We start from the raw sequence: 10,096 nt of genomic DNA on the forward strand, positions 1-10,096 counted from the left end.
TGAAAAGATAAATGAAAATATTTATAGAAGTTATCTTTGGATAGGAGATTATAGGTAATTTTCGCAAGATATTTATCTTTGTTTTAAAACTTTCTAAACCATGGGGTGCCTGGGGGGCTCAGTCGGTTAAGAATCCAACTCTTGATTGCGATTCAGGTCATGATCTCACGGTTTGTGAGTTGGAGCCCCACATCAGGCTCTCTGCTGTCAGTGCAGAGCCTGCTTCAGAGTCTCTGTCTCCTTTTCCTTCTCTGCCCCTTCCACACTCACACTCTCCTCTCAAAAATAATTAAAAAAATAATAAACCCAAAACTTTCTAAAACACATGAATCATTTAAAAAATAATTTATTAACCAATTAACTAATTAACATATAATATAGGTAGGAGTCATTTGAGTATTTCAGCTATTCCTTAAGCAAATGGACACTACCACTGCAACAGTAATTATAGAATTGTACTACACATTAGAATCATCTAAGGAGTTTTAAAAAAATCCCATTGCCCAGGCTGTACTCTATGATAATAAAATTAGCTCTGAGAATCAGACCTACACAACAGTATTTGTTTTCCTTTTTTTTAATGCTTCATGATTTTGCATGCCATCCTTGCGCAGGGAGGGGCCATGCTAATCTTCTCTATATCACTCCAATTTTAGTATATGTGCTCCTGAAGTGAGCACTAGACATCAGTGTTTTTAACATAACCCCACCCGGTGAGTCCATTGTTCAACCAAATCTGAAAACCAGTGATATAGAAAACAGACATGTTATATATAAATTCAAGGATTTTGAATTCTGAAAAAACGGCATAACAATGCAATTGGCCAGTAATAAGTGTCCAGTGTTGGTATTCTTAATCAAACTCTTTCTGTGATCTTGTCTTGGCAGACTTCAAAATAACCCATCCTTCCTTGATTCATCGCCCTTTTCACACCTGGCTCACCAAGACTTCTGTCAATTCTGTGAACTACTTGATATTCTTCTTATAAATTCTTTTATGACATAAGATACTCAGTTATTTAAAGCCTATACCCCTAAATGATATATTCTTTTTTTTTTTTTTTTTTTTAAATTTTTTTTTTTTTTTCAACGTTTATTTATTTTTGGGACAGAGAGAGACAGAGCATGAACGGGGGAGGGGCAGAGAGAGAGGGAGACACAGAATCGGAAACAGGCTCCAGGCTCCGAGCCATCAGCCCAGAGCCTGACGCGGGGCTCGAACTCACGGACCGCGAGATCGTGACCTGGCTGAAGTCGGACGCTTAACCGACTGCGCCACCCAGGCGCCCTAAATGATATATTCTTAAAGCATTATTAATGTCATAAATAATTTGAACTAGGCAAAAAGAGAAATTAAACCTTTAAATAGGTAAAATTGGTAAAATTAAATTGTACATTTTTAACGAAAAAATTTGGACCAATACTATCTATAATAATTAGTACGATATATACTAATTATCATGTATATGACAGTACGTTTTACAAGTAGTTTCTCACTTATGATCCTACCGATATCATTAGGTAATTACTGTAACTATACTCATGCCACAAATGAGTGTTTATGGATAATGCTTATTTGTGGATATGGGTTGTTATGATGGTGAAAAGAATGTAGGGGGAAAAAGGAATTTGAAAGTGATTACAAAGCTGGAAGAGTCTTGAGCTACATGTTTTGTAAATGCATATTCCTTTCGCAAGGTTTTGGTACATTACTTCAATCATGTTGTTGTGTTTAATTGTTAATAAAACACCCTAAGGTTCATTAAGTTTCTCTTATCCATGACTAAAGAATAAGGAGAAGCCTAAATCTCTGCGTATGTGGTAAAAAATATTATCTGTTTCAGCCTGATTGATAAGTTAATCATCCTATCATACAACCAGAGAATGAAATTCATGTCATATGAATGGTGGGATGATACAAACATCTTAAAATCAGGATCTGCTTTTGATACATCTTTGCATCCCTCATGACACCTAAATACTAGAGACTTTTTTTCAGTTTTAAAAAATCTACTGACATTACCAAGCCAGTAGACTCAAAGTTTTTCTATGTATTTATTATTTCAAGATGTATTTAATAGAAATCAGCTATATTTAGAAGATAGAGACACAAAATCAAAAGTAATGATCCTTTCCCTGAAAGGGTGTTCTCCAAAATGAGTTCAAATACTGGGTAAAAAAGGAGAAATAGTATTATTCTATTTCAGGTGATTATTAGGTGAGATAATAAATAACAACACTCTTTTTACTTCTATGGTTCAGGCAAGAAAACTATCAAAATTCTATCTCCATTTCTGATCTTTCCCCTAAATCTCAGAATCTTATATCCAACTGCTTAACTGGTATGTACATGTGGATGTTTACACCTAACAACAACAAAACCAAACTACTAGTTTCTGAACTTAAATCTGCTCTATCCCATACTTCCCTAGGTCAGTAAATGGCAATTTCATTCTTCTACAGGCACAGCCAAAGTAGCTTGGAATTACTCTTGCTTCATTTTTTAATCTTTCTTGCACACCTCAAACCAAAGTTTATCAGCCAAACCTGTCATCTTGATCTTCCAAATTCATGTAAAATCTGACCCCTTTTCTTACCACCCTCACTGCTACTACCTTAGCAATATATGACAAGCCAACAGCTAACACTATATTTAACAATGAAAGGTTGAAAGCTTTTTAAATTTTTTTTAAATAAAAAGAATATTTTAGGACTAGGAACAAGTCAAATATGCCCACTGTCACCATTCCTATTCAACATAGTATTGGAAGTCCTACATAGACCAATCAGGCAATATAAAGAAATAAAAGACATACAAATTAAGACAAGAAATAAAATTGTATTTGTGAACCACATGATCTTACATTTAAAAAAAATCCTACAGTCTCAACTATAGAACCGTTAACTAATCAACAAATTCAGTAAAGTTGCAGTATATAAAATCGACATACAGAAATCAGTTGCACTTCCAAACATCAACAATAAAATATTTGAAAAGAAATAAATAAAATAGCCTCATTCAGAATAGCATCAAAACTATGCAAACTTAAGAACAAATTCAAATAGGGAGACAAAAGATGTCTTCACTAAAAATTCTGACTCTGATGAGGGAAACTGAAGAAGATGCAAACAAATATAAAGATAGTCCATGTTCATGGATCAGAAGAATGAATGTTTTTAAAATGTCCACACTACCCAAAGCTATCTGTAGATTCAATGCAATCCTTATCAAAATTCCAACAGATTTCAAACTATACTACAAAGCTATAACAATCAGAACAATATGATAGTGGAATAAAAAATAGACATATAGAATAGAACAAACAGCCCAGAAATAAAACCCTGCATATACAGTCATATAATACTTGGTAAGAGAGCCAAGAATACTCAATGAGAAAAGGAAAGTCTCCTCAACAAATGTTGGGGAAAACAGATAAGCACATGCAGAAAACTGAAATTGGACCTTGATCTTAAATAAGTCATAAAATTAACTTGAAATGGATTAAAGATTTAAATGTAAGATATGAAAATGTAAAACTCTGAGTAGAGAACAAGGGGAAAGCTTGTCACAGGTACTGGCAATAATTTTTTATATATGACACCAAAATGACAAGCAACAAAGTGAAAAAAAAAATAAATGGGGCTACATCAAACGAAAATGATTCTGCTTAGCAAAGGAAAGCATCAACAAAATGCAAGGACAACCTACAGAATGGGAGAAAACACTTGAAAACCATATATTTGATAAGGAATTAATATCCAAAACATATAAAGAACTCATATTAAAAAAAAGCAGTTTGATTAAAAATGCGCAGATGAACTGAATAGACGTACAAATAGCCAACAGGTAGATGAAAAGATGCTCAACATCATTAATCCTTAGTTAAATGCAAAACAAAACAAGGAGATGTTACCTTACACCTATTCGAATGGCTATCATCAAAAAGAAAAGAAATAAGAAATATAGGTGAAGGTATGGAGAAAAGGAACCCTTGGGCACTATTGAGAATGTAAATTAGTATATCCACTATGGGAAACAGTATGGAGGTTCCTCAAAAAATTTGAAATAGAATTACTTTATGATACAGCAATCCTGCTTCTGGGTATATATCCAAAGGAAACTGAAAACAGGATATCAAAAAGACTACTACATTCCCATGTTTAGTGCAGGATTATTCACTATAGCCAAGATATGGAAACAATCGAAGTTTCTGTCAATGAAAGAATGGATAAATCAATTGTGTGTGTGTGTGTGTGTGTGTGTGTGTGTGTGTATAAATGATGGATTATATATTATTCTGTATATCATTTCATATAATAGAATATATATTACATTACATATTATATAACACATATATTTTATACATAACATATACACCATGTATATCATACTATGTACTTGAAAATTGCTAAGATTTTAAATGTTCTCACCAAAAAATAGAAATGGTAATTATATGACTTGATAGAGATGTTAGATAACACTGTAGTGGTGATCATACTGTAGTATATAAACATATCAAATCAAACTTAACACATATTTTCTTTTTCTTTTCTTTCTTTTTTTTTTGAGGAGAGAGTGTGTACAAGTGGGGGAGAGGGGCAGAGGGAGAGAGACAGAGACAGAGACAGACAGACAGAAAGACAGAGAGAATCTTAAGCAGGCTCCACACTCAGTGTGGTGGGGCTGGATCCTAGGACCCTGGGACTATGACCTGAACCAAAATCAAGAGTTGGAGGGTCAACCGACTGAGCCACCCAGGTGCCTCAGACATAACACACTTTAAAGTTGTTGTACACTTTAAAGTTATATGTTATATATCAATTATATCTCAATAAAGTTTGGAGGAAAACAACTGAACTAAACTAAACAGAAATTCAGGTTAACATCAGACTCTTCAACATCAACACACAGAGCAAGACCACAGCGGAGCACTGTTTTTAAGAAACTGAAAGAAAGACACTATGAGACAACTGTGTTACACTCAACTAAATGGTGATGTTAAGGAAAGTGATATATTTTAGAATATATATCAAAAGAAGTACTCAGATGAACTGCAAAACCTTAAAAAAGTTATATAAGTAAGAATGAGAAAATTAAAATGAACACCCAATAAGAACAAAATAAACCAAAGACAAGCATTATAAAGACACATTAAAAACAGAAGTTAACATGTTAGGTAACAGAATAATAATGAGATGAACAAACAAATTAAAAGTTGGTTCTCTGGGAAATAATTTAAAAGAAAAAAAGAACAACAAAAAAAATTGGCATATCAAAATGACTGTTAACACTAGTTTCTTTAAAAAAAATAAAGGAAATAAAATAAAGAATTCATTTTTTACCCTGTCTTTTCATGAGGAAATATAGTTCATTAACAGTTGAAAAGAGAACCTTTTTTAAAGAAACAGAATTATGACAGCTAATAAATATGTATGTTAGTGTTTTGGACATCAAATACAATAATTGTGTCAGGAAAAGATCATCAGTGAATGCTAAAAAGAGGCAAAAATTGATGTAGACAGGATATTTGCATACTGCCAAAATATCACCACAGATTATAACTACAATGGAAAAAAAATTATAATGGAGTAGTTTGGTTGTCACTCCCTTAAAAAAGTGACCAAATTTAACATCAAGTAAATTACTTGACAATATGTTTCTCCTGATGTGATATAATATGAAGTAAATAACTCTTTAACATTTTTTTAATGTTTATTTATTTTTGAGAGAAAAAGAGACAGAGCACGAGTAAGGGAGGGGCAGAGAGAGAGGGAGACACAGAATTCACAGCAGGCTCCAGGCTATCAGCACAGAGCCTGACACAGGGCTCAAACTCACAAACCATGAGATCATGATCCAAGCTGAAGTCAGATACTTAACTAACAGCCACCCAGATGCCCCAGAAGTAATTAAGTCTTAAGAAATATTCCCAACAGAAAAAATACTTAACATGAATGTAATCAAGCTATCATTTCTAACTTTTAAAAAGAAATTCAACAATACACACAATTATCTAAAATGACCCTATGAGGGGAAAATAAACAAACAAACAAACAAACAAAAAACAGAGATCTAAAAGAAAATTGGCCTAATATCTTGAAAAATTATTACTATTTTAAAAGGGGGGAGGAAAATTGTTCTAAATTAAAAGAAATGCGGTGCATATTTCAGTCAAATGCAAAGTGAAAACTTGGTTAAATGTTATCTTGAAAAGAACTTGATAACAAACTATAATTAGTTAAATCATTTTTAATTGATGTGGATATAATATTATGTTATTAAGGTTATTGAGGAGTATGTCTTTATGCAGCATTTTAGGGGTTAATTACCATGATGTCTACAACTTTTTTTGAAATGGTCAATGAGGAAACTGAGATATCTATATACATATCTATATGTCTATCAGTATCTGCCACATCTATATCTATCGAAATAGTGCAAAGCATTAATGAGTTTTGAATGTATCTGTAATAGTGTATGTAGATTGTTCATTGTCATAGTCTTTCATGGTTTGGAAATTTTAATAACAGGTGACAAATAGCCTGCTAATTAAAAAAAAAAACTGAAGTGTAAAAAATGCAACATTTTACCTACTTCCTTATTCTCAACCTCAGTCTTTACGTCTAGGTAGACTTCGTTTCTTCAGACAACCACCATCTGAGGTAAATACTACTAAAAAATTTATGGTTATTTTAGCAACTCCAAACTGAATTAGTACAATTGACAACTTTTTATATGTGTCACTTTTTAAAGAATCTGAAGTACTCACTAAAAACTTATGCCACTAATCTTGTATCAATAAAATCCAAAAAACCAATCCTCGGTACAGGCAAATTATATTTTTGAAGTCCTGTACTTGACATTCACAAAGGCCGGAGGAATAATTCATTACTAATTGACTGAAGGAGAGAGGGTGGAGAAAATACTCTTGATTTTCACTTCCCTATGACTTCTGTTATCTATGATCGCTGTGTAGAGTCCATCATCTGTGAATTCAAATTAAGTTAGTCAAGAAATTATATTTGGCAGAAGAGTTTACCTGTATGGTGGTTGGGATTGAAGAGCATCCAGCCAAACATAATTTCTTCTTTCTCAGATAATGGCATTTGATGATTTGCAAGGATGGTAGCCTTCATTACTTGGATTACTTATTGTTGTGTCTTTTATTTTCTATCCATTTTATTCAAAGCTTAATAATTTTCATTTCCCTTAGAGTTCTGTGATCCTGACTCACCAGTGCTGCATTAGATGTGGGAAAATCCTAGCAATATCATGTGCTAAATGTTACCAGAGTTTACCAAAACTTTCCTTTCTAGGCACATGAATGCTCTTAACATTCTTTTTTTTTTAATATTTTTAAATGTTTATTTATTTATTTATTTATTTTTGAGAGAGAGAGAGAGAAAGGTGAGGGAGGGGCAGAGAGAGAGGAAGACACAGAATCCAAAGCAGGCTCCAGGCTCTAAGCTGTCAGCACAGAGCCAGATGCAGGGCTTGAACCCCCGAACCATGAGATCATGACCTGAGCCAAAGTCGGATGCTGAACTGGCTGAGCCACCCAGGCACCCCCACACTCTTGTAGTTAAGGAGAATCATGTGACTAGATCTGGCCAATGAAATTTGAACAATGGAAAGTGATGTGAGACTTTCCTAGCCTGAAACAGTGAAAAATCACTGAGAGAAACACCAGCAGCTCTGCTTGCTTCATTGAGCAACATTACCCATGTGGGAAACAGAGGCTCTTCCATTGTATATTAATATAAACTAAGTCTTTTTATTTTTAGGCACTGAGATGCAGGAGTTAATTTGTTAGCACAGCATAAGCTAGCCTATCCTAATACACATGGCTTCTTCCTTCCCCTATGAGTGAGGATATTTGCTTGGTTGCTATATTGCCACTGACACGGCCATTTAATTTGGGATTGTTATGCCTGTGCAACTAGCTCAGTAGGAAATCTTAGCATCAGTTCTACATTTGTTTCAGCTAGAGAATCACGCTTCACAGATTATTGGGCCAAAACTGTAGTTGCTCCTGAAATCTGTATTTTCGTCACCTCCTGAAGAGTAATACATCTGGCATGTACCCCCAAAGATCCTTACTTTACTTGCTTACCCCAGCTATTGATGATATGTGCCTCAAGTAGCATTAGTTCTGCCGTATTTCTTTTGGCAATACTGGGATCTATTCTATTCCTTTCAGGGAGATCCTACTTAAATTTTAGTAGTTTGATATGCCTGTTCATTTAGTTCCATTCCTTTTCAAATATACCTAGAATTCACATTTGTTTACTGGAATTCAGTGCCCTTTTAGATTTCAGTTTTAGTTTGCCCTTGGTTTTTGGATCAGAAGTTTGTTTTTTAAATAATCCCTTAGATTTTGAAATCTCTAGTCTCTCACAGTAAGATATGCGAAATCAGTGAATTCTGTTCAAACAAATCATGCCATTCTTCATCTCCCCAATTTGGATAACACTATCCTGATGAGTTCCCACACCAACTCTAAAACTGGACTCACTAGATCTACTTTGATATATTTCCAATGTGTTGTGAACTTTCCTTAATGTCCTCATTCTGTAACTTTCTTGAGTGTGTTGCCTAAAGGGAGAGACAATTGCTAAATTTCAATCTATAATAACCATGTTACATAGAATCCCATCTAATATTGATTTGATTGTTCACACTAATAATATTTTGGTCTTCCCTTTTCTTGTCTGAACACATTTTCTTTTTCCTTCCTTCTCAATGTCTATCTATTCTGGACTATAGGATTCATATTTCCCTTTCACATATCATTAGCTTGGTTTCTAACATCTCAAATTTTAAGGAATTCTCCTTTTCCTTTGCCTTTGTCAGTTGGTTTTTCTTTATTTTACTTTCCATCATACAGTGCTTTTACTTTGAAATAAAATTAATCCAAGTTTTCCAATATCCTACATATTGTCTGTTAAAAGCCCTGAGAAAGTATGATTCCCAGAGACAGCTTTGTAGGCACAACCCTTTTTGGCCACCTACTTTGGGCATTTAGCTCTAGGTATACACTTTATAATAGGGGCTTCCATTCCTCCTTTTCCATTAAGTAAATCAATTGAATTATCATCTCAGTGCCATACATGCTTGCTAGGTGTGAGTTTCTAGGCACAATTGCTACAGTTCAAAGCCACACACACACACACACACACACACACACACACACACACACACACACATCACATCACATGAACTCATCAAGAATAAGACCCCCTTACAGTTCCCTACCCAGTCCTGAAGGCTTCTCCAAACTGCAGATAGGAAGAACAAGATTTGGATCAAGTAATCTAGAAAGGCCTGCTTATGTTTCACATTAAATAATTTGCGCTAGAAGTTCATACTAATTCTGTTATCAGAGACAGAATGTAGCTGTCTCTTCAGCATAACATCTTAGCCTACAGTTCTGTCTAATAAACATTATAAATGCAAGAAAAAAATATTCAGTCCATTAATGCCATAACATCTCTTAGACCCTAATGGTTTGCTAAAGCTCAATGAATTCAAGTTGCCCCTAACTTCATTTTCAAGATTCTCCAACAAGGTCAGATTTTACAAAAACAGCATACTGTGGAAAGAAGATGAGTAGGCTCTCCAGTGAAGACACAGAAGGGGCACAAATTTATTTTTCCATTTCATTAATTTCAGATTTTCTTTCTAACAATTAATTATTTTTACTTAGCTCTGGTTTATAATGCTGTCATTTTCAAGTTTCTTAAAAGAGCACTAAAGTCATTTATTTTTAGACTTTCATATTTAATAACGTAGGCATTTACCACTATAAATTTTCTAGGTGACAAATTTCACCTTTTCATAGGATTTTTTTTTATTAAGCATGTACTTTTCATTAGTTTCAAGATAGCTTATAATTTGTTTTGATTTTATCTTTGATCCTATGCCATTTAAGAATGTTTCTTATATTCTAATTAGTAACTACTTTTGCTACAATTTTATTATCTTCTTAAGATGAGAAACTGGCCTTCACAATCTGCCTTTTAACACTTTCTGCATGTTATTGGCAACCAACACATGCCAATTTTTACAAATTTTAAAGTTACTCATCAAAATATG

At 33.7% G+C, this 10,096-nt stretch overlaps 1 non-coding gene across 1 annotated transcript; it reads right to left on the bottom strand.

The window, feature by feature from the left end:
- Nucleotides 1–569: 569 nt before the first annotated feature.
- Nucleotides 570–680, bottom strand: LOC124506527 (U6 spliceosomal RNA). The gene has a single exon (XR_006960786.1). It is a non-coding gene; the product is annotated as a U6 spliceosomal RNA (small nuclear RNA).
- Between the last annotated feature and the right edge of the window lie 9,416 nt (nucleotides 681–10,096).

Source organism: Lynx rufus, unplaced genomic scaffold (genome assembly GCF_022079265.1).
Source record: "Lynx rufus isolate CCGP_SWC_20201006 ecotype Redwood Valley unplaced genomic scaffold, mLynRuf1.p SCAF_9, whole genome shotgun sequence".
NCBI lineage: Eukaryota > Metazoa > Chordata > Mammalia > Carnivora > Felidae > Lynx > Lynx rufus.